The sequence below is a fragment of the Gastrolobium bilobum genome, unplaced genomic scaffold (genome assembly GCF_033153095.1).
Source record: "Gastrolobium bilobum isolate Gb01-03AN ecotype WA unplaced genomic scaffold, APGP_CSIRO_Gbil_v1 utg776, whole genome shotgun sequence".
NCBI classification, from domain to species: Eukaryota; Viridiplantae; Streptophyta; class Magnoliopsida; order Fabales; family Fabaceae; genus Gastrolobium; species Gastrolobium bilobum.
This window is the reverse complement of record NW_026899202.1, coordinates 365,945-392,181: the sequence shown is the minus strand read 5'-3', so window position 1 is coordinate 392,181 and position 26,237 is coordinate 365,945. Positions and strand designations below refer to the sequence as shown.

Below are 26,237 nucleotides of genomic sequence, written 5' to 3'. Positions count from 1 at the left end.
TATGTGTATTTTACACATTGCCTTTGATGAACTGGCTATTCTAGGAAATGGTAATTCATAAAAACAAATATAGGGCACCCTGACTTCCCGTAGGCTGTACCCAAAAAAGATAGTGTTACACCATGTACCAAACCATCTAATTATGCTGAGTCACATATGGTTTTTGTTCTATTTAATAGTCTTGTGCTTTGGTACAAATAAAGTTGATTTGATGTTATTCTGTTGGAGGACCAATTCAGCTGATTATTGTAACCTTTTTAACATGCTTAAGTAGTTTATTGGTTTTGCTAATAAGATTTTTGAAGTCAATAAACAAATGTATGTCATGATGTATCTACTTTACTTTCAAAGTTCTAGCAGTACATAACATTATCATGTTGATTTAAAACTGTGTCTTATTGAAATTTTGACTTTTGGTTCTGATTTATTTCATAATATGTAACTTGATTAGGATGAAGGTTGGACAAAGGACCCTCACATTTTTGGTAAGCTAATCTATCCCCTTTTTTTATTTGAAATTTGAGTGATTGTGAACTTAACCCTTCATGTAGAGTGTTTTGTGTTTATTATAATATTTATTATCTTGAGGTTCTCAATGAGAGGATATTTCTTGCGGGACAAGTTTATGGTTTTGTAACATTTAAATTCTTTTGTTGTACCTTGAGCATGCTCTTGGGTTTGAAGTTCTGTGAACCCCTTTGACAAACTTCATTACAAGTAAAAGTAACTAAATCATTTTGTGTTCTTTTGCATGACAAGTTTAATCAACTTAATCCTTCCTTTTGAAGGTGATATTTGTGGAAGTAAAAATTACAGTTTTATATATTTTGAAAAACAATTTCTTAATGTATTTCACATATTTATGATTTATCTGATTGTTAATTGATGGTACCAGAATGACAATGTCCTTCAAATTACAACTTGCCAACACAATGTTAAACAACACCACCAAATTTGTATTGATATCAACTAAAGCCAGAAATTACAGTGGCGATCACAATTAAACACAAAAGAAGGAAATAACAAGGAAATAGACTACCCATCTTAGGGTCTGTTTGAATATGTTCTGTTATTTTTGTTCTTGAAACTGTTTCATAGAGTAGTTAATGAAATGAGTGTTTTCTGTGTTTTGAAAGTTATAAGTCAAAATACTAAACAGAAACAATTAAAACATGCTCTCTAAATTTGATTCTAAAAGCTAAAAAATAATTATAATTTTTAATACTATTTTTACAAAACAAGCCTTATCAAATAAGTTTTTTTGTTCTGAAAATTAAAAATCTGTCTTTAAGAATTGAATTCAAACAGGCCCTTAATTTCCCTAATACACCCAGCTACAGAAACAACCCTCCTATCCTCAATAGCCTAACCTCCAAGATTCCTCTTACTTTTTTGCGCCCCCCCCCCCCCCCTTCCCAAAACCGTCTCCACTTCCTTTATCACCTCATTCCCACTTCATAGCTTGCCATGTGGCACTCTTTGTAACTAACTCCTTTCCCTTTCCATTCTGTGTTACGCATTGCATATTCCCTTCCTCTTTCTTTTATACACCATATATAAGGTTCCAACTCCTTAGGCCCATCATTAATGGGTAAAAGAGAAGGCATTAAATTTTTTTTTGTCGATTATTATACAAAAAATTTATTATTAACATTGGAGAGTCTGTTTAGGTTGTTTATAGTTTCACTCTACAGAAAATGTCTTCCTCTAACAACAGTAAGGTTGTTCCATATTTTTGTTGTCTTTCAGATTTCATGAAAGTTGGCATAGGTAAACAGAGTGATTTCAACTCTTTTTTTTGGGTTGTGTTAATGTGTACCCTTAAGGCACAGGCTAAGAAATAAAAAATAGGAACTGTTAAATGAAAAGTTCAAGCATTTAATATTTTGAAAATCGAAAAAGCATACAATACTTTCTTCTTTAAGTAATTAAAATTAAAACGAGTAGTGAATTTTATTTTTTATTCCTTAACGTGCTTTAAGGGAACACATTTACATAGCCATTTTTTTTTTAAATAAAAGAAATCCATTAAGACACAGAGAAGATGATTACAAAGTGGTAGAAGGATAAGAGATACTCCTTAAACAAAATAAAAAAAAAAAAGAACAAGAGAGAGTGATTTCAAAATATTACACACAGGATAATTTTTTCCCTTAAATTTTTGGTATAGTAATCAAGGTCCTATTTAGGTCTAGTCCAAATGGAATCTTGGATTTAGGTTTCTGAATATTGAACTTTTTGCTGTATTCTTAAAAGATTTAAGTAAAGTTACATTGATATTTTCCCAACATTTGACAGCAGTATCTAAAGATGAACTCTCTGGACAATTCTTTGCTGCTCTGGAGAAAAATCACTATTTTAGGACCAATGTTGATGGGAGTGATGACCCAGTGCAAATGGAGAAAGCTTCTCATTTATTTGATAATGCTTTTATGGTATGACATACTATATCATGAATAAGCGTATGTTGCATTTCCAGCTGATGTTGAAACTTAAAACATACCTGTTCATTTGCTTTAAATTTAGGGATTAATATTTCTTATACTGTAGGAAATAATTTTATCTGCTATACACACATAAAAGTGTGTGGGGCTCATTTTTTTTTCTCTCTTCTCTTCACATGGTCGACACACACTTTTATGTGTGTGAAGGAGATAAAACTATCTCTTATAACATGAGAAAAGTTAATCCCTAAATTTTAATATATCATTCTTATTTGTACATGGGTGTTTGTATTAATTTCTTTCTTTGGTCAAAATAGTAATTCTATACTCTTATTATCATTTTATTATAGTTATAATTGGTTTACTTCTGTCTGCATATACACCACTGATTTCCACTTAGGAAAAAAAATAGAAAAAATAAATTTATGCCGTTGATTTGAAATGAGGACCCAACATGTGCTTGATTTGTTGTTCTGGTAGAACGTTCTGTATATCAACCTAAGCTTCTATAACCCTTTTTGCTTGATTGATAATTATTCATAAAAATGTTGTAAGTTGGAATTCTTAATTTGTCATGTGCTGCTAACCTAGGCAACTTGAGTGAACTGGTTGTAACTCTAGTAAGTAGGTGTATTGCTGGTGCTGTAGTACTTTCCCTAGTTCAACTTGTGATTCTAATGTGTTGCTGAACAGTTCTACGAAATTTAATGTAGAATGGAAAAATGGTGGGAGAGCTCATTAGAGATGTTAGAATATTAGATATGATATGATTAGATTTGATTAGATATGATTGGATTCTGTCTTATCCGTAAATAGTCTGACTGTATTCTGACTGTATTAGGATTAGGTTTAGATTAGGTTTGGGCCTTACACTTAAGCCCATTAGGGTCTCTATATATTGTAACTCCCTGACACAGATCAATACACAACGTATTCTTTTACATTTAACTTGGTACCAGAGCTATTTCGTTCTGGGAACCCTCGCTTCCGCTTAGAAATCTTGTTCTTCGCTTTAAAACCTAAGCCCACTGCTTAGGAGTCATCTTTTCTTTGCCGTGCGTCCTTCCGGTAAGATATCAAAGGCTGTAAGTCCTCTCCAGGCATCTTCTGCACGTGTCCACAGTCACCGGAGCACCGTCAGCCACCGTCAGCCACTGTTCAGGCTGCCGGAGTACTTTTCCGGTGAGTTTTCAGTCTGGAACGAACGCGAACAGAACCCTCTCCTCCCGGCGACCTGCTCTGTGGAAGTCCGGCCACCATCGGAGTTGTCACGCGCTCTCACGCGCCTCCAGTCTTCTCTGCGCGTGGGCTTCACGCGCCACCTTCTGCCGGCACGTGAGCACTATTCCGGCGGCTTTTTCCGGCCGGTCTTGGACAGAGAAGCTCGTCTTCTCCTCCTCTTTCTGGATCTGTGGTTGGTTCTTTGTGGGTCTGACTTTTTGTGCGCACCTCTTCTTGATTGGTGATCAGGTTCGTTTCTCTTTATTCGGTTTGTATCTTTGTGATTTGATACTATGGCAGCAAACCCTCCAATTCATTCGGAGGTCAAGTCTCCATCTCCTCCTTTGAGCAATTCTCCCAATATCATCTCTACCAATATTGGGTCCATTACCTCTTCAAAATTGAAGGGATCTGTTAATTACAAGAACTGGGCCACCTCTGTTCGAGTTTGGTTCTTTGGACAAGGATATGGGAACCATCTCACAACTAAGTCTACTGATGTCCCTAAGGAGGACAAGTCTGATTGGGAAAAGATTGACAACCAACTTCTGAGTATCCTCTGGCAATCCATTGATCCGATTGTCTTGGATATCTTTTATTCATTTCAAACTTGCACTGAAGTGTGGGAGGAAGCAAAAAACCTCTACACTAATGATGTTCAGCAGCTCTATTTCATCATCTCTCAGTTTATGGAATTGAGCAAATCATCCGACATTCAGATGGAGACATATATTGGCAAGAGTCGCTCTTTGATGCAGGCATATTTGGATATGCTGCCTTACCCTACTGATGCTACTGCATATCGAAAACAGGTGGAACGTCTCTTTATGGTTGCCACACTTTCTGGCCTTCCCGAAGAATATGATAATTATAATAGCCCATATTAATTAATTAGGAAATCAAGTGTAATTAATTAATTAAACATGTTTTACTGGGTGAAATTAAGTATGAGGCTTAATAAAATGAATCTGAGCCACTTTGGAGTTAAAAAGTGTACTCAGTGAAAATTAAGGGGTATAAATGGGTACTGTCAAAAGTACCCAAAATATAAAAATAAAAATAGTAATATTCCTAGAATAATATTCCAGACTTTTGGGTAAAGTTTGGTAATTATTGGAGTTAAATAGATAGACGAACCAATACCCGCTTAGAGCCACTTAACCTATGTTAAGTGACTTAAGTCACCAAATGACCCTCATTTCCCACCCAGCCCGTCGACGCCAGAAATAGAAAAGAAGGAGAAAGAAGAAGAAGGAGAAGGAGGAGAAAGGGAGAGAGAAGAAGAGAGAGAGGAGGGAGCAAATCCCAACCGATTGGAGTGATTCAAAAGCCTAAACCACTCTAAATCTTCCCCTCTTTCATAATCCTAGCTTTGTTTTGAGTGGGGAGCATTGTGGAGAGGGATATTGCCTCTCAAAAATTCGGCCCTTTGGAGAAATTTGGGGTTTTGAGAGTTTCTACCTCCATTGAAGCTTGAGGAGCCATCAATCCTTGGTTGTGTGACCATTGGTGGTAAGATTCTAACCCTTGAACCTCATGATTCCTTGAAATTTGCATGAGTTAGGGTTTGTGAATAGTAAATTGGGATTTTTATGAAATGTAGTTGAATTAGCTATGTTCTAGGAAGAATGGAGCTTAGAGTATGTTATGGAAAATGCTAGGAATGTCATTTAATCGGTGGAAATGAGCCTAGATAGTCATTTGATAATTGTTCATAATATTGGAAAATTCATGCTTGGATTGGGTAGTATTCTAGCATGTTGAACAATTAGTGAGTTGAATGATTGATTGGATCCTTGTGATGTCTAGGATTGAGACATTTGGACCAACCGTGAGTGATCAACCATTGGAGCAAGCTATGGAGCTTGAATAGCTCATTGGAATTGGTAAGCACATACTTGTGTTGTGTTTCGAATGGAGTAATTGATGGTTGATTGTGAAATACTCTTGGATGCAATATGTTAATTGCATTACCCTTGTATAGGTGTATGTTTGTAAAAGTAGATTGTTGAAACTGTTGGTGAAGAACAAAGGTCGACTGAAGCATTGAGGTAAGCCTTCGGACCTTGGGTGTAATTCCCTTGACTGTTCTACCAAGCCCTGAAAGGGTGGAGGTTGTGATTGTGTATATAAATGCAATAAAATAGTGTAATGCTTTGTTATACGTATGTGTATGCATTTGGTGTGGCATAGGATGGTGTTTCCCTATGTGGGTATGTTGCATGACGATGCGTAAATCATACATGGTAGTTAGCTGGCCAGTAGGACTATTTGCATCTGAGTTTCCTTAGGACAGCTTGAGAGCTCGAGGGATTTCTCCTGGAGATGTATTGCACTTTGCATAGATATGTATTTACTGCATTATTATTGTTATTGCTATTACACTGATATGGAACTGTGGGGTGGAGAGATGCTCCAAGGACCCCTGGTTTACTGGATATATTCGTATATCTCACCCCGTGTTGTGGGGACCCCCTTTCAGGTAAGGATGCTGCAGGAGCCTCTGGTGGCAAGTGGCCATACCTGGATTATGCATGAAATGTGGCATTTCTTTTGAGTTTATGCATGCCTTTTGTAGTTGACATGTATAGGATTTTATTTTGAAAGCCCATGGTCATTTGTATATCTTGATTCATTGGATGAACTTAGCCTATGCTCATGCCTTTGGTTGCACCTTTTGTTGATGGGAGCCAAGGGAATGATCATAGTGTTTTGTAAGCTAAGTTCTATGATTTGTAAAGGATATGTAATGTAAATGATGCCTACTTGAAATTCAATATATGCATGCTTGTTATGTATTGAGTTGTTGAATTGGTTGGGCTGAAAATCAATTAGGTACCCCTTTGTTTAAACTGGTAAACGATGAGAAAACAAAGGTCATGCTGCCCAAATTCTAGCTAAATCTCATGAGGAGAGGTTGGATGAGTGCTAGGATTTAGTTTTGGGGCATGGACAATTGGGGTTTGTAATGAGGATGCATTTTCCCCTAGGCTTGGACTTGAGAAATGTGGGAATTGGAATTCCCTGGCAGCGCGCTTAAGCGCCCAGGAGCGCGCCCAAGCGCCCTGCTGCCCCTGCGAGTGCCAATGCATTCTGCCTCCTCGCGCTGGAGCGCCCAGGTGGGGGCTTAAGCGCCCAGGATTGCGCGCTGGAGCGCCCTGGCTGGCGCTTAAGCGCCCTTTTCCTGCAGAAAGTTGGGAGGCTTACTGCCCCCTCGTGTTTTAGCGCCCAGGGTGGGGCTTAAGCGCCCAGGGTTGCGCGCTTGAGCGCCCTGGTCCGCGCTTAAGCGCCCTTAGCCACTGTAGGAGGAGATGCTTCTGTCTCTGCGCGCTAAAACGTCCCAGTGGGAGCTTGAGCGCCCAGGCTAGCGCGCCTGAGCGCCCTGTTGCGCGCTTAAGCGCCCATCCACACTGGAAATGCTGATGCTTACTGCCTCCGTGCGCTTAAGCGCCCAGATGGAGGCTTTAGCGCCCGATAGCGCGCGCTTGAGCGCCCGGTAGCGCGCTGAAGCGCGCTGGGCCTGTGACCAACACTCTCTTGTGTTGCTTCAAATGGTCCTAACTTGGGCTACAGTGCTCCGATTTGAGCACGGTTTGAAGCCACGGGTAGCTAATGAAGAAACCTACAATATAGTAGAAGTATTGAACTAAACAAGAAGTAAATTAATGGTTTAAAAATGGGAAATGAACATGATGTTAAGCTTAATTTATCTGTTTCCGCAAGGTAATATGGTTATGATCACGAAATTGGGTATTATAAGTTCGGTACGTTTTAAAATGAAAAATTTATCCGGATTTTAATTGAACCCATGTGATTGTAACTGCGCTTAATATCATAATGCGATGTTAACAAACCGGTTCTAGAACGGGGTGTTACAATAATGTTCGTGATACTATCTTGACTAGTGGGGAGCCTGATCTATCCATGACGTATCAGCGTCTTCTGAATTTGAATAAGAAATCTGCTCCTGCATCGTCTTCTGCTGTTGATTCTACTGCTCTAGTTTCCCGTACTGATTTTCGCGGGCATATTGGAGGTGGACGTGGGTCTTCTTCAAAAGGGTTATCGCTGTTACTCTCCTGACCTCAAGCGTTACTTAGTTTCCGCGGATGTCACCTTTTTTGATCAACAACCCTTTAATTCTATCCCATCTCCATTGTCACAGGTTGATCATGTTCTTCCTGTTCCTTTTCTTGACTTGTCTTTGCCAGATGCAGGTGCTTCTACTCCAGATAAGCCATCACCTATTGCTCCAGTACCTAAGGACCGTCCACTTCTCACTTATCAGCGTCGTAAGACAGTACCTCCAGTCGACTCGACCCCTGCTGACTCATTACCCTCTGCAGTTGATTCTTCCCCTCCGGATCCTTCACCAGAGGCTCTTCCCATTGCTCAAAGAAAAGGTACACGTACTACTCGTAACCCTTATCCTCTTTATACCTTCTTGAGCTATGATCGCCTTTCTCCTCCTCATTTCACCTTTGTTTCTAGTCTTTCTTTTGTTTCTATTCCTAAGACCACATGTGAAGCACTTTCCCATCCAGGATGGCGCCAAGCGATGCTTGATGAGATGACCGCACTTCATACCAATGGCACTTGGGACCTTGTTTCTGCTCCTCCAGAGAAGTCTATAGTTGGTTGTCGCTGGGTGTTTACTGTGAAAGTTGGACCTGATGGCCATGTTGATCGTCTCAAGGCACGCCTAGTTGCCAAGGGTTTTACTCAAATCTTTGGCCTTGATTATAGCGATACATTCTCTCCAGTCGCTAAGATGGCGTCTGTCCGCCTATTTCTTGCCCTTGCTGCTGTTCGTCACTGGCCACTCCTTCAACTTGACATCAAAAATGCCTTTCTTCATGGTGATTTACAAGAAGAAGTTTACATGGAGCAACCACCTGGTTTTGTTGCTCAGGGGGAGTCTGGGAAGGTATGTCGTCTTCGAAAATCCTTATATGGTCTCAAGCAGTCTCCTCGAGCATGGTTCAGTCGCTTCAGTTCTGCTGTACAGGCGTTTGGCCTAATTCGCAGTAAAGTTGACCATTATGTATTCTATAGGATTACATCTCCTAACAAGTGCATCTATTTGTTAGTCAATGTTGATGACATCATCCTCACCGGAAGTGATCAAGACGGAATCCATCAGTTAAAACAACATTTATTCAGTGCATTTCAAACAAAGGACCTTGGGAAGCTGCGTTACTTCTTGGGAATTGAGGTGGCGCAATCTAGACAGGGCATTTCTATCTGTCAAAGGAAGTATGCCTTGGATATCCTAGAGGAGACTGGTATGTTGGGGTGTAAACCAGTTGATACACCAATGAATCCTAATGTTAAGTTATTGCCCAGACAGGGGGAGCCGTTATCTGATCCTGGACGTTATCGAAGGCTGATTGGGAAGCTCAATTATCTTACTGTGACTAGGCCAGATATTTCTTTCGCTGTCAGTACGGCCAGTCAGTTCCTTGATTCCCCTTGTGATTCACATTGGGATGCTGCTGTGAGGTTCCTCCGATACATCAAAGGAGCACCAGGAAAAGGTTTGTTGTATTCGGATCAGGGAAATACAGAAATTTGTGGTTACTCAGATGCCGATTGGGCAGGATCACCCTCGGACAGACGCTCTACTTCTGGTTATTGTGTCTTCTTCGGAGGAAACCTAATCTCATAGAAAAGCAAGAAACAACCTGTTGTTTCCCGATCTAGTGCAGAAGCTGAGTATCGTGCAATGGCAAATACTACCTGTGAGTTGATCTGGTTAAAGCAGTTGATTCAGGAGCTTCATCTTTGTGAACAGAAACAACCCATGACACTCATCTATGATAATCAAGCTGCGCTACATATATCCTCTAATCCTGTTTTTCATGAGAGGACCAAACATATAGAGATTGATTGTCACTTCATTCGGGAAAAGATTCAGTCAGGAGAAATCAAGACAGCTTTTGTCAACTCATCTAATCAACTAGCAGATGTTTTCACTAAAGCTCTTAGAGGTCCTCGGGTTGAATACATTTGTAACAAGCTTGGTGCTCATAATATATACGCACCAGCTTGAGGGGGAGTGTTAGAATATTAGATATGATATGATTAGATTTGATTAGATATGATTGGATTCTGTCTTATCCGTAAATAGTCTGACTGTATTCTGACTGTATTAGGATTAGGTTTGGGCCTTACAAGCCCATTAGGGTCTCTATATATTGTAACTCCCTGACACAGATCAATACACAACGTATTCTTTTACATTTAACTAGAGAGATGATATAGAGGCGGGAAAGATGGGGACCTATGTAAGAGTGTTTGGACAAAAAGGAAGAATCATAGGGAAAAAAATTCACATAGTGATGCCCAGAGTTAAACTTGCATCTAATGTTATTGGAAGTGACCATGTATGTTTTTAGAGAAGCCCTGGGCAAGATGAGTGTTTTACCAATCGGGTCTGGTCATTATTGAAAAATTGAAAGATGTTTGGAAGAGTTACCCTGTGTGGGCAGGTACAGGTCTCTGTGTTTATATTGATTAAATTGGCTAGCAGTACAATGTAGAACAATATAGTATAAAGGACATAAATACTCTAACATATATTAATCATATTCGTCATATTCTTAAACTTAAAGTTGGATCATAGCTGTTAATTATGCCCAACTTGTTACCAAGGTTGATGGAGGATTTGGCGACCGTTGATTATGTTGGGTAAGATGTTAGAGAATAATATAAAACCATTAAATAGACCCTCACCCAATAGCTTAAGCTTTTGGGTTGAATTGGTTCTTTACATGGTGTTAGAGCCTCGTGTCCTTGGTTCGATCCTCATCGTCCCCCACTTTCTTTCCAGTGAAATTTTTTTCTTAGCACAGGTAGGTGGGCCTGTGCATTGTCCACACTTCAAGCCCAATGGGCTATCTTGTGAAGGAGCGTGTTAGAGAATAATATAAAACCATTAAAAGGGCCCTCACCTAATCGTACTTTTCAAGTTCTTTCTTTTTAAGTTGGTATCAGAGCTCTCAATCTTGAGGGCTCTATTTCCGCAACTGCCGCCTGTAGAGAGGAATCTTATTTGTTAGCCTCTCGCCGCCACTAGCAGCCACCGGAAAATTTTTCCAAGGACCTTTTGGACCAAGAAAACAACTGTTTGACTCCGTTTTTCCATAAAAACATTGGTCAAAACACCATCGAGTGTCCTTTCTTTCTAGTGCTATCAAAAGCATTAAACCTTTTTCTCTGATTCATTCTGATGTTGGGGCCCTTCTAAAGTGCATAGTGTTTCAGGGGGAGAGCAGTTCTTCAGCAGACTCGTCCTTTTCCTTCTTTGAGTCTGGGTCGTCCTTGTCTACTCCTACACCTCTCCCTCCTGTGTCTAGTCTGATGTGTCAGAACCTTCAAGTGCACCTGAGATATGAAAAATTTTGACACCTGAATTGGTATATCGGAGGAGGAAACAACCCATACTGCGTCACCAGCAACCTCAATCGTCTGAATCACTAGTAAGTCCTGAATCTCTTGTTTCTGAACATGATATTATTGTCTCTGATGACTTATCCAGTGTCTCTGATGAGTTACCCATTTCCTTAAGAAAAGGAAAAAGATCTTGCACTCAATACCCTATCTCTCAATTTGTTTCTTTTACTAACCTTTCTATGCTGCACAAAAGTTTTATGTCAGCACTAGATTCCATTTCCATCCCAAATTCAGTGCACGAAGCATTAAAAGATAAGAATTGGGTTCAGGCTATGCAAGAGGAGATGAATGCCTTGGAGAAGAATAAAACATGGGAGGTTGTTGATAAACCCACTGGAAAGAAAGCAGTAGGGTGCAGATGAATTTATGCCTAAAGTACAATTTTGATGGTACTCTTGAGAGATATAAGGCTCGATTAGTCGCCAAAGGTTACACCATGACTTTAAAAAGCTCAACTTTTCCTTTCTCTCTCTCTCTCTCTAACTAACTAACACACACAGACATTGTGGCATACATGATACATAGTACATCCTTGCAGGTGAGAATTGAATTATGTAATGCATTTTTTTATCAACAAAAAATGTAACATTTTTAATGCTGGTATATGAGCCAAAAAATCTCTTCTGCACTGCAGATTGGTGTGATTAATTGATTTAAAATTTGAATCTAAGAAAGTTTTGTTAAAGATCATCTATCCAGTGATAGATATTTGCTAAATGATTTAATTCCCCCAGGTAACAAAGCAGTGCAATCCAAGCAATACCTTGATGCAATTGAGTTGTATAATTGTGCAATTGTTCTCTATGAAAAGAGTGCTGTTTACTACTGCAACAGGTATTCCACTGGTTTATACCGTTTCTCAAATATATTACTATATTATTTTTTAGCATATTACTGAATATGCATTTTTATTCTGGAATGTTACTTATCAGTCTTGTCAAAGAAATGTCTCTGCTTCTTCTGATTTTCATTACATGCAATAACTAATATGCTTTTATGAAGTATTAGTTTAGGGTAGGCTTGATATAGGTTAGAAGGTAATGTTATGATTTTTTTAACCAGAAATTTCCACCTCCATTTTCAAATAATATGATCTTATGCAAGGCATTGTTTAAGTAGTGCTAAGATTTTATGAGATAGCATATTTTATTAAAAAGTGAGCTTGTTAGTACATCCTTGGATAGTTGAGTTCTAAATTTGTATGTTTTTATTATAAAGTGTGAAGAAGAGCAAAGGATATCTGCTTCAATTTATTAGAGAGAAATTATATCAAGTGGTTCATCAAAACTTGTTATAATATCTGAAAAATATCTCCCAATGTCAGTATACTGTTGTTGTAAATAGTGTTGTAGTGGTCCCACATTGTGTACATGTCTTTGTATCTCTCATTTGGATTGATATATAAATGGAACCTCCTTTGTGTAGTAGACACAAGGATTACAATCAATACCTCTTGTGTCTTGATATTTAACATGGTATCCAAAGCCTAACAAAAGGAATCCTAATCCGCGTCTTTCCGGTGGACCACTGTTCGCCGAGTAAAAAAAATTTCGGAAACTGTCATGTACGTCAGTTTCCGGCTTCCATCTATCGTCTAAGGTCCTGTCTGATCACCGTCACTGTCGAGAACTGTTGCTGACCATCGTCTTCGACGAGTTTTCTGGCGAACCACCCACAGTTGTGATCGCCACGATGAGGCGATCCTCTCTGTCTAGGACCCACCTCCGGATTCTCCCTCACGCGCGTGGCACAGTAGCATCCGTCCGTTTTTTGCTGCGGCGCGTGGAGGCGCATGAAACACCGTCTTAATGTCTAACTACCACAGACCATCTCGTCGTCACCTTGTACGCCTGGATCTGTCGTCACTTTGTGGTTTCAACTCTATTATGGCTTCCCACAGTGTTTTTCCCCTTGTTGGTTCCTGTTCACGCCCTTGTCTGTGCTTTTTGTTACTGTTCATCTTTGTTTCAGGTGACCTATGGTTGATTCTTCATTCCGTGATGCATCCACGGATTCTCAAAAGCATAACACGTCTATTTTCACTAATTATGTTAATGTTTCGTTGCACGTGGACAGGTTGGATGGCTCCAATTATGACTCTTGGGCTTCTGATCTCAAACTTTGGCTTAATGGACAGGATTATGCATTTATGCTGACCATTTCATTACTAAGGCTGAGTCTTTCAGTAGATGTACGCCCTCGGTGGAAAAAGGTTGATGCTCAGTTATGTAGCATCATCAAGTCTACCATCCACCCGTCATTAAAGCAGATCTTCCGTGCTCACGTCACTTGTGAGTCTGTTTGGCGTCAGGCCAAGGCACTTTATACCAACGACACTAAGCGACTCTATGATGTGTGTCAGAATTTGATGACTGTTATTGCTGCTCGACACTTTGATGTCTCTATGTCTGTCTATTTGGGAAAAGTTCAGGGTCTCCTTAATGATTTCAATGAACTGTAGCCTCTTGCTGCAGACCATGCTAAGGAATTTGAGCAAAGCAACACATTCTTCATGTTAATGGCTCTTTATGGCTTGCCCCTGGAGTACTCTGTCAACAAGGATCAGATCTTGGGCTCTTCTATTGTTCCATCATTGTACTCTGTTTGGTCTAAATTGCTTCGAATTCCACCTAAGTCTGCTATGGAGCCTGCAGTATCCGTTCCCTCTTCTATTAATCCTTCTGCCATTGTCTCCAACGGTTCTGCACGTGGAAACCCTCTAAGGGTCGCCCTCACTGCAGTCATTGCAACAAGTCGGGCCATACTATTGATCGTTACTGGGATCTTTACGGTCGCCCTCCTTGCTCTGCTAATGTTGCTCCAGTCACCTCTTATGCCTCGGACTCTACTTTGATTGCTTCATCACAACCACCTTCGTCTATTCTCACTGACTTCTTGCAATGGTATGAGGAGAAGCGTGCTCCTAGTACCACTGCCTCTGGTGCACACACGGTAATTCCTTTGTTGGTTTTTCTCACTCTCCCTCTCTTGGTCCGTGGATTCTGGATTCTGGTGCATCAGACCATATTTCTGGTAATAAGTCTTTATTCACCTCTCTTTGTACGTCTGGTCCCCTGCCCAGTATCACTATGGCTAATGGGTCGTTGGTTCAGTCCCGAAGGATTGACACTGTTCTCCTTTTTCCTTCTATTCCCATTGACAATGTGCTTTATGTCTCTAATTCTCCTTTCAACCTCATTTCGATTAGCCGCTTGACTCAATCCTGAGTCTTACCACATGAGAAAAATTTGAAGGCTATAAGGGTGAAAGAAGCCAAGCAACAAAGTGCCAATGCACAAAGATAAAAATGAAAGATGCAAGGTGGACACTCGTTCCTTCAAGTCTTTTACACATGACTGTATTATTTTCTTCACTAAAAAGTCTGTCATTTTGCAGGATTGGAGCTCGGGGAGGACACTTGGCATCTGATCTGAGTCCAATAGCCTTGATCAGCTTTCGACTTCTCTCACGGTGTGCTCTATTGTGGATTCTCCGCTTACTATCCATGCTCAGTTGGGTCATGCGAGTCTTGCTAAACTTCAGAAGATGGTCCCACGTTTCTCTACTTTAACTAGTTTGTCTAGTGAGTCATGTCAGTTAGGGAAGCGCATCGTAGTTCGTTTCCCAATCGTGTCAGTCGTCGGTCTTCGTCTCATTTTGCTTTAATTCATTCAGATGTTTGGGGTGCTAGTCGTACCGTTTCCACTATTGGGGTACAGATATTTTGTAATTTTTATTGATGATTGTTCTCGACGTACTTGGTTACTTTTAATGAAAAATCAGTCTGAATTGTTTTCCATCTTTCACCAGTTCTTTAATGAAATCCTTACTCAATTTGGTGTTTCCATTTGCATTTTTCAAAGTGATAATGCCCTTGAATATTTGTCTCATCATTTCAAACCTCCTTCGCATCTCACGACATCCTTCACCAGACATCATGTTCACACACCCCTCAACCAAATGGGGTTGCTGAATGCAAGAACCGTCACTTCATTGAAACTACTCAGACCCTTTTACTGCATGGCCATGTCCCCTTCCAGTATTGGGGAGATGCAGTCCTCACAGCTTGTTATCTTATTAGTCGCATGCCCTTCTCCGTACTTGATAACCAGGTACCACGTTCTGTGCTATTTCCCCATCAACCGTTGTATCGACTGACTCCTCATGTCTTTGGTTCTACTTGTTTTATCCATATTCTTAGTCCTGGTCTTGACAAGTTATCTGCTAAGTCACATAAATGTATCTTCCTTAGTTACCCTCGGTCAAAAAAGGGTTATCGTTGTTTCTCTCCTAGTCTTCGTCGTTACTTTGTCTCGGCGGATGTTACCTTCTTTGAGTCTATTCCATTCTTTGGCTCCCCCTCCTTCCCCAGTGACTCTGTTGCACTTAGCTACCTTTACCCCCTATTTCAGTTCAATTTATCTTTTCACCACCTCCTCCTTTAGTTACGTCTCTAGATGTCCCCTCCCCCCCCCTCCAGGTTTATCGTCGTCAGTCACGTCCACCCATTCCCCACAACCCTGCCCTTATTGTTACTGAGGCTCCTGTGAACTCACTTCTGTCATCATCTCCTCCGGCAGCTCCGATCTTTTCGTCTGACATTGATCTACCCATTTTTCTTTGAAAAGGTACTCTTGATTCTCATCCCTCGCCCAGGTATTTAATAAATCTAAGTTATCATCGTCTTTCACCATCACATTTTGCTTGCCTCTCTTCGTTTTCTTCTGTATCTGTTCCTAAGACTACAGGTGAGGCGTTATCTCATTCTGGATGGCGACAGGCCATGATTGATGAGATGTGTGCACTTCAGAGCAGTAATACCTGGGATCTGGTTCCTCTTCCCTCTGGGATGTTTGTTGTTGGTTGTCGATGGATATACAGGGTCAGTGTTGGTCCTGATGGTACCGATTGGTGGCTAAAGGTTATACTTAGGTATTTGGCCTCGACTATGGAGACACATTCTCTCCACTGGCGAAAATGATTTCTGTTCGCCTCTTTCTTACTATGGCAGCCATTCATCACTGGTCTATGTATCAGCTGGACATAAAGAATGTTTTCCTCCATGGTGATATGCGGGAAGAGGTTTATATGGAGCAACCTCCTGGATTTGTTGCGCAGGGGGAGTCTAACCTAGTATGTCGTCTTCGCAAATCCCTATATGGTCTCGAGCAGTCTCCTCGGGCCTGGTTTGGAAGATTTAGCATTGTTGTACAACAGCTTGGCATGACTCGGAGTGAGGTTGATCACTCAGTCTTTTATAGACACTCTGATTCAGGTTCTACTTATTGATGATATTGTCATTACAGGTAATGATCATCATGGCATAACTCAGGTAAAACAACATCTCTACAATCATTTTCAGACAAAGGACCTTGGAAGACTTCGATATTTCTTAGGGATAGAAGTGGCTCAATCCAAAGATGGCATTGTACTATCACAGAGAAAATATGCTATGGACATTCTTGAGAAGACAACTCTTTTGAATGCTAAGCTTGTCGATAACCCGTATAGATCCAAATGTCTAGCTTTTGTCAAATCAGGGGGAGCTATTTTTAGATCCAGAAAGGTATAGAAGATTGGTTGGGAAATTGAACTATCTCACAGTTACTCGATAAGACATCTCCTTTGCAATCAATGTAGTAAGTCAGTTCTTGAATTCTCCTTGTGAAGATCACTGGAATGCAGTGATTCGTATCCTCAAGTACATCAAGACTGCTCCAGGTAAAAGTCTCCTCTATGAAAACAAAGGTCATACTAGAGTTGTGGGATACTTAGATGCTGATTGGGCAGGTTCTCTCATTGATAGAAGATCCACCTCTGGGTATTGTGTATTCGTTGAAGATAACTTGGTTTCCTGGAAAAGCAAGAAACAAAGTGTAGTTGTTAGATCAAGTACTGAAGTAAAATATCACTCTATGGCCACAGCCACCTGTGAACTCATCTGGTTAAAACAACTACTGAAGAAACTCAAGTTTGGAGACACTGGCCCAGCATCTCTCATTTGTGATAATCAAACTGCTTTGCATATTGCTTTCAATCCAGTATTTCATGAAAGTACTAAAGCACATTGAGATAGACTGTCATTTCGTTAGAGAAAAAGTTCTCTCGGAAGATATAGTCACTAGTTTTGTCAACTCAAATGATCAATTAGCTGATGTATTCACTAAGTCTTTCAGAGGACTGAGGATAGATCATATATGTAACAAGCTTGGTGCATATGATCTATATGCTCCAACTTGAGGGGGAGTGTTGTTGTAAATAGTGTTGTAGTGGTCCCACATTGTGTACATGTCTTTCTCTCATTTGGTTTGATATATAAATGGAACCTCCTTTGTGTAGTAAACACAAGGATTACAATCAATACCTCTTGTGTCTTGATATTTAACATATACTATCATAAAAAAAATTCGCTATCTTACCCGTGAAGAATGAGGGTAGAGGTAGTGATGGTTGATAACAATACCCCATGTATATATGCATCTCTCTAATTTCGAATGTATTCTTCTTTATCTGGTTTATATTTTAGAATATATTTCATATTTCATGGACAGTTGTCTGGTTCAGAGTATCTTAGGCACCATTATATTTTTCTGATTGAGCTATATTTCGTGCCTTCAATTTTTTACGCATATCAGGGCAGCTGCTTACACTCAGATTAACAAATATGCAGAAGCAATGCAAGATTGTCTTAGATCTATTGAGATTGATCCAAACTACAGCAAGGCATACAGTCGTCTGGGTTTAGCTTATTATGCACAAGGAAACTATGGAGATGCTATTGATAAAGGGTTTAAAAAAGGTTGTTGAAGTATTATATTCACCTACTGTTATATATTCTTATAATCTGTTTTATATATTTACTGGGACTCCTGCAGAGAATGTTGACTTAACGGTTATCTCCAGTTACAAAAATGAAGGTTAAATGGTGGAGATACCTTGTTAATGCAATATTCTTGAAGTTCTTAAATGATTAGCTTGTTTTTGCCATTTCGGTTTCTTACATTTGCAGGATCATGTTACTAACATTATAGTCAAAAGAATTGATTTTACCACAAAATGCATTTTGTATTCGTGCTAATTATAGTTAGAAAATGATTCAGTCTAAATCATTATTGATTTATTCTATCATTGTGAGTATTGGTTCTAAGCTGGTTGGAATTTGGAAATGTTAAGATCTTTTATTATATCATGATGAATATTGTTCCAAGCTTGTTGGAATTCAGAAATGTTAAATTCAGTGAATCTCGAGGAGCTCAAGTTATTTAGCCTGAACATGATGTTCTATCTCTACAGCTTTGCAGTTGGATCCGAACAATGAGTCTGTTAAAGAAAATATACAGGTTTGTTCTGTATTTCCTTTTCCTTCTGCTTCTCTTATTATTTTTCCTCTGTGGTCATAATACTGTTATTAACCACAGGCAGCTCTGCAAAAATTGAGAGAAGGCCAACATCATGCAGATCACAACCAGGTATTATTATTATTTCTTTTTAATAAAGTTAGGCATTATCCATATTTCCATCTTTGGTACTACATGTGATCATAGTTAAAATATAGTTTTAATTTTGTATTATATAAACCAGTCCTAATTAATGGGTATTTTCTTTTTTTCTTCCAAAATAAATTTTTTTAATGAAGAAATTGTTGGAAAGAAATTAAGAATAAACTTTGCCAGATGAAATACATGATCTAGTCGTTATGATTGTCTTCCACAGCTTATCTCTCTTTTGAATCTCCAGTGCCCTAGGAGTCATACTGATGTTATTTTCGTGTGGTTATTCATTTCTTCAAGCATTATTGTCCATTTACCTTTCTGTATTAATTTAAACTATTAATTTACTGTAGTTGTTGGGCCTGTTTGGTGTGATGTATAAGGCTTGATAATATAATCTTATATTATACGTTATGACATTTTTAGTTAGTTTGGTGTGGCCATCGTATAATATAAACTTATACAGTAAAATCCTTTAATACGTTAAAATGATGTATAATTTAATCAGATCTAGGGAATGAAATTGGACCTGATAAGGGGTAAAAGTATTAGGCTAATCCCTTCCCGTCTTTTTCTTCCCCATTGTAATCCTTCTATCCCTTTTTTTCTTCTTTCTCCTTTCTGGAAGAAGGCCAGAGCATTTGGTGCCTTCTCTTCCTTTCAGTTGCAGTGCCTCTGAAAACATTGCCATCAAATTCTCAAACACTCATTTCCATTTCGGTTATTCATTTCACAAGATTCAGCTTCAGGTTCAGCCGTTTAACACCAAAAGAAAAATGTGTGGGATGCCAGTGTGAATTGCTATGGCAAGGGGGTATGTTTTCTTTCTGAGAAACACGGGGAAATTTTGATACCCCATTTTCTCGGCAACCAATCTTATTGTATGTGTATCTCGCTTGAATTTATGGTGTAGACAGTGTAGTGGATCTCTTACTTCCTTCTAAAACTTGTTTTGGTATCTTTCTGTTGCTAAGGATGCAGGAAGTTCTTGGCGCTACTTCGAGTCCACCTACATTATTTGATGGAACTGCAGGTTAGTTGATCTCTTTCTTCTTTTTCAGAAAAAAAAAAAAATGTTTTGAAGGGGTGTTGTTCTGTATTCACTCCATATGTTTGTGTTATTGCTCGTATGAATACAATGTCATAGTCTAATCTGATAATGAAAAATCTTCCTTTTTGTTTTTTATTTTTATTTTATTTGTGGCATGTGGCTGAAGGTTGTATATCTCGTACAAATGCCTGCATGCCCATCATGTATGTAAGGTTGTTTAAGATACCCTATCCTTATCTTAGCTCAAATGGTTCTTGCTTTCTATGTTAGGAGTTAACTGTTTGGCACACTGGGTTAGTGAGTTTAACTTACCCTTTGGATTAGTTTAAGGGTTACCAAACTAGTTATATTGGTGTGTGGTTTTCATAATTTATTCGATAATCACATAATCTCTAACCTTATATTTGTTGGAAGCAGGGATTGCAGGACCGGATACAATTCGCATCCACTATCGTCAGGCATCATGCTCCAAGCGTCCATCATTAGATAGACTGATTATGTCATCTAGCAAATGCCACATAATGAACCAATGATGCGGATAGTTCCTTAGATCCATGTTATATATTGTGTATCGCTTTCTGCACTATATACGGATATCAGAAGGCTTTCAAGTGATCATACAACTATTCCTGTTGTGAATTCTCCTGCCCCCAAACTTTCATTGACTTCAAGTTGTAGTTTAAGTCCTTAAAACTAAATCACTGCTGCAAACCTTTTAACATGGCTAGTGGCCCTTATTTTTTCTTCTTACCGAGGGTGACTGAGGACCAAAAAAGTGTGTAGATAATTGTCAGGAATAGTAGAGATGGCGCTATTTGGAGAATAAAGACTACATTTATATGCCACCAAAAATGCAGCCCCTTTTCGTGACATCAGTAACCAAACTGTTTAAGAAATGTTGGCGAGAATCGAACCCACTGAAGTAGATGTATGTGAAAACATAAAGCACCAAACTTGCTATGTCAACAACACCTTCCATATTTTCCTCATATATACGACCAAACAGCATATGCTGAAGTATAAAGCAAAACAACATCAGAGCCTCCTACAACGGCAGCTCCTCCATTACTGACAAAAAAATGGGAAAAGACCCAATTAGTCAATTACAGAGCTTGAACTAGAATTTTGAGGGGACCAAAGTGAATGTTTAACAAGTAAATTAATTTTTACAATGACATACAACTAAAAAATTTACGCGTAGAGAAACTTTTTTGAAATAAATAAGATTAAGCATTAGCGCCTGTTTGGAGCACCTAATAAAGAATATAGGATATAATAACTTATCATATCTTAGTTTTATCTCTTGTTTGGTGGGTCAATAGGATATGATTAGCTTATCTTATTGTCTCATTTTATCCTAACCAATACATGATTTCTTATCCTATGGGGGGAGCTGGGTTAGGATTCAACAGGATAGGATACCAATATTAGATACCAAATATATCTCCACGCTATCCATCAGGATCTGAATCGTACTTTAGATCGTTTTTCTCTCAAACTGGTTGGGATCGATGTGTGAACGCATAAGATTAGTGGAAACAAACGTTTCCACTATTGAAGCGATTCAGGTGGGGAAAAAACTCAGATTTATAGCAGCTTAGATTTGGGAGAGAAAAACGCAGAAGAGGAAGAGTCTTCAAGCGGTGGTCGGCGGACACTGAATCCTCAACAACCTCTTATGATTAAATTTGGCCAATGGAACTTAAAAAAGAAACAAAAGAAAGAAACTTAATAAAGGAACACAACTCAAGTATGAAGAAAGGGAAATACTCACTTGAAGAGAGAGAAAAAGTCTTAAGGTTGTGTTTGGTTGAGGATATCTCATAAGATAGATGGGTAAAAGCCAATTGGGAATGTAGCTTGACCATGTTTGGTTGTCCCACTTTCTTCATTTGCCTACCTAAACTATTACCCCAGCAAACTGATTTGCATGTCAAACTCTCCAATAATGAAGGCAAGATATTCCCAATTTGTAATCCAAAAAAAAAAAAAAGATATTCCCAATTGTGATGTTGTATTTTGAGTTCCCTAGGTAAATAGCACCAAAAGTAAGAATGGAAATTACGATCATACCAAATTATTTAAAGGTAAAAGGGTATCATATGTGATTCAAAATATTTAAAAATAAGGGGTATTTTGATAATTGCAACTTATTTTTCCATCAATATTTTAACTCAAACCAAACATAGACTTTATAATATTTATCAAATTTTCCCAGTAAATTTTTTTCCAACCAAACAACTTTTTTTACATTTTCTTACCAAACTCATTTTTCAACATTTTTTCTAGTAATTACATTTTCCTAGTATTCAAAAAAATTCTCCTTTACCAAACGCCCCCTAAGAGTGAAAAAGTTAATTAAAAATATTTTGTTTAAAATTATAATTGTTAGAATTATATTGTATAAATAAATTTAAAAAATTTTAAAATTAGTTTTTGATAAATTATATGACATTATGTTAAAAAGGGTATTTTAGTCTATTTGTATCATATCGTGATGATATATGGTTCGCCTCAAACACATAATATAACATAATCTTATCAGATTGCTAATCAGGTGTCCATCAAACACAAGACATGATATCGGCTTATCAGCCCCATATCATATCCTACACTTATCCAACTCTCTTATCCTATCTGTTCTTATCATATCCTCTCCACCAAACGAGCCCAACATATATATCTTAAGTTTAGAGTAAGTCATTAGCAAAAAGTTAACTGAAATATAAGCTCATTTAGGGTGAGTTTTTCACATAATTTTTCTTTTCATAACATAGTAGTCATGAACTTTTTAATTTAATATATATAGTAGTTATGAACTTATTTTAAAAATATTAGAGATTTTTATTGCTACAAAAATCATATTTTTTTGGACATATTGATCGATAGATTTTTATAAAAATTAATATCATATGATATATTTGGAAGAATTATATAAATTCTTTATTAAAGGGTATTTTGGTTAAAAATATTTATTTTTATCTTATTTAGTATTATATAGTGCATCACTAAATACTGGATAATATTGTCTTATAAAATACATTATCTCATATAATATAAGGAAAAAAGGTGTGTCGTTTCACTTTCACAAAAAAAATAAAAATATGGGACTCACCTTTTTGTGAGAGTGAGATAACACTAGATGTGTCATTTAAAATGACACACTTTTTTCCCATAATATAATGCCAAATGTTAAATAATATTATAATTTAATCAGACTTTATATTATCGTGCCTTATCCATACCAAATATGCCCTAAAAACAGGTGTGTAGCGTGTGAATGCAATTCAGCTTGTTAGCTCACTTCAACGTGCTTCTCAGACTTTTCCTTTTTGCTTCAATACATACTCCTGTAATTTATTTCCGGAAAAATGATTGTTATCTCGTTAATTATCTGCATAACTTCTTCACCTTCTATAAATACTCTACCTCTCCTTCATTAAGCAATGACTTCAATGTTGCTTTTTCTACTAAACCTATTTTTTCTTTATTCTTTAAAGAATTTGATCGAAACCGGTTTTACAACTGGGCTGATCATATGATCTTCCTCTACACAAATAGCCTGGATCCGCCTTGGGTCAGAGCATCTTGCAGTTGGAGCAGCTTTAACCCATGGGTCTTCAGTGGAACAAGGTGGGGGATGTACCTGCAAGACACTCTGACGCTCAACTCAGATTTGGTTCAAGCAGGTTTTAATTATGTAGAAGAAGATGTGTACCTTTGTGTTAACATATATGTATTTATAATAGAGAGATGAACAGTGTAACACCTCGTGTATACCCGGTTTGTTATCATATCATCGTAATAAGCTACGCTTAATAAGAATGCAGAATTAACTTTTTCTTTTAAATTATGACGTCATTATCATTATCCAAGTTGATTACTTAATCCTTTTTCAAAACATTGTCTGTATGTAAATTGCAATTAAACATCTAACTGAAATACCTCACTAAATAAATATAAATAATTGTGTCTCTAGTCACGGAACTACAACATGTAGACCGGACAAATCCTAATAGATTATACAACTCAAGCTAAAACATAACTAACAACAATGTGGCATGGACAATCCTCATGCTCACCAAACAAGGCAACAAGCCCAACAAAGTCTCAGCTCAGATAGCAATATAAAGACAATAAGCATAAACAACATCCACACATATCAGCATAAGCAGGCATACAACAGTCAACTAAGCTCCGGCCTCCTGCCGCCCGAGGTATCAACCCCCGAGGTACCTGAACCTGAAAATGTGCCCCAAACGCGGGGTGAGATCTCTAAAAAGAAATCTCAGTAAGACAATGGGTCCTCCAGGACTCTTCCGCCCCAAGCTCACTTACACGTATAATATAAGTACGAAAACAGTATTTACCATGTATGTTCATGTTAAGGCATTTAATCATGACAATATAATCTCTCTCTAGAGCCATACAACTTAATAAATCATGTTATGTATGCAAATGTGGTTCGACTGGCCAGGGAACAGGATAGGGATTATGCACGTCTGCGACCTATCTAAACATAAGAGTCACAGTCTTATGCCTTACACACCAGAGTCGCAGTCTGATTGTATAAGTCCTTGAACACTAGAGTCACAGACTGATTGTGTAAGTAATCAACATCAACAGTTAATTAAACGCATCTCAGGCATATATATCAATGCGCATTTCATCTTTCATAAAAGCATATATGCATATAAATCACACTCCCGTGGAGGTCGGTGGAACAAACAACACTAGCTCAAGATCACCAAACAACACAAACACAGTCTGTTTATACAATAAATAATCATTAATATTCATTGTCCAAGGTTCCATTAAGTGATTAAGGCTTTCCAACTCATATTAAGTGATTTAAAACTAAATCTACAGGAGGTATTCGAATACTCCATGTCTCCAGAAAGTATCTGAATACTTTCACTTAAGTATTCGAATACCACAAGGTATCCGAATACTTTTCTTCCCAAAAAAGTATCCCGATACTCCTTCAACGAGTATTCGACTACCTGTTGATGAGTATTCGAATACTCCACGAAAAGTATTCGAATACTTATCAGACAGAATGCAGAAACTCGAGCTGTTCACTGCATAATCCTATTTTTAAGTGTCCAAATGCGATTGGGAGTCCAATAACTCCACAAACAGCAGTTCATTAACATGTCATGAGCATAGATTATCATCCTTTAACTCAAATGGTTCAAGTTTTCCTTTTTAATATATTAATCAAGCTAAACTCAAGAAAATACAAAGGAGGTGATCATGGTATACCTCAAGCTCCAAAAACTCAGAAAATGGGACACTTTTGGAGCTTCCAACACAGCCCCACAACACTGACTTTGCAAAGATACGAATTCGATCACCAAGCTTGGCCCTTTATGTTAAAAGGTGGCTTCTTGAAGCTCAAAATGCCCTCACAATGGCTCCCATAACTCCCATCAAGAAGTCATCCCCAAGAACCTCACCAAACAGAGATCAAACTCATAAAAGGAAGCACCTTACACTCTCTCAAGTCTAATGCACACTCACACTAGGAGATTTGGTGAAGAAACCAAGAGGAAAGGTGACCTCTTGGCTCTCAAGGTGAAGGAAGAAGGGTGGCGACAAAGGGAGGCACTTAGCTGCTGAACAAGTCACGTAGGAAGCCAATATGGCCCAGGGCTAAGTGCCATTAAGCATTTATAGTCGTTTAAGTTTTAAACACATTGTATTAGCACTAATAGCTACCCTTATCATTTTAATCTCAAACTTGAGATTCTGAACCTAGCCATTTTTCTAGGATTTTATCATATTTTTATTATATTTTTCGCTGCACTTTGCTGGTACGCGCTTTTACGTAGCCAGTATCAGTCCTGACGCTTGTTCTCATTATTTAGGCTCCAAACTTATTATGCAAGTTCTAGATATTATTCTAGTGATATATACATATTTTTCATAATTTTTCGGGATACTTCATCGGTATGCACTTATACCGTGGAGCAGAACTGGTATCCGTACTTTTCGTCAGAAAATCGACTTTCAACATTATTAATCACTTTCAATAATTATTAAAGCCTTTTCATAATTATTGGGGTCAATAATGGAATTGTATCATTTATCTCATAATTAACTAATTAAATTCCTAATTTAACGGAGAAGGTTCTTACAAGCAGCTTGGGAGATGACCAGCTTGCAAGTGGTGAGGCGGCAATTCTTCTAATTGGTTACTATAGGTGGCTGATATAGGCTTTGTTTAGTGATGAAGTTTGCTTGTCTTGATGCCAAAGTAATATGGATGTAACATTTAATGTTTAGGAGCTTGCTGAGATGAGCTTATACTGTAGCAGCCTTTGTTGACTGCAATCTTTACTTTAAGGATGAAGACTTTCAAAGTGGGCCTTGTGTTATTATAATATTATTCCATATCAGAATTAAAGATCATCTCGAGAATCCCAAAACCAATATGCAAGAGGATCAAGAAGCCATGCAATGCCGCCTCCATTTAACTCAATGCCATATAATCCCAATGATATTGCAAGCATGTTTATGAACATGGCCGCAGATGCTACAAATGCACATCAGGGGTCATTCATTTTAGTTTAG

At 38.3% G+C, this 26,237-nt stretch overlaps 1 long non-coding RNA gene and 1 pseudogene across 1 annotated transcript; both read left to right on the top strand.

Annotated features, from left to right (window-relative positions):
- Positions 1-1,697: 1,697 nt before the first annotated feature.
- Positions 1,698-26,237, top strand: LOC133288232 (small glutamine-rich tetratricopeptide repeat-containing protein 2-like; annotated as a pseudogene).
- On the top strand, positions 19,206-20,529 carry LOC133288261 (uncharacterized). The gene is made up of 3 exons (XR_009748345.1): positions 19,206-19,424; positions 19,585-19,643; positions 20,079-20,529. It is a non-coding gene; the product is annotated as an uncharacterized LOC133288261 (long non-coding RNA).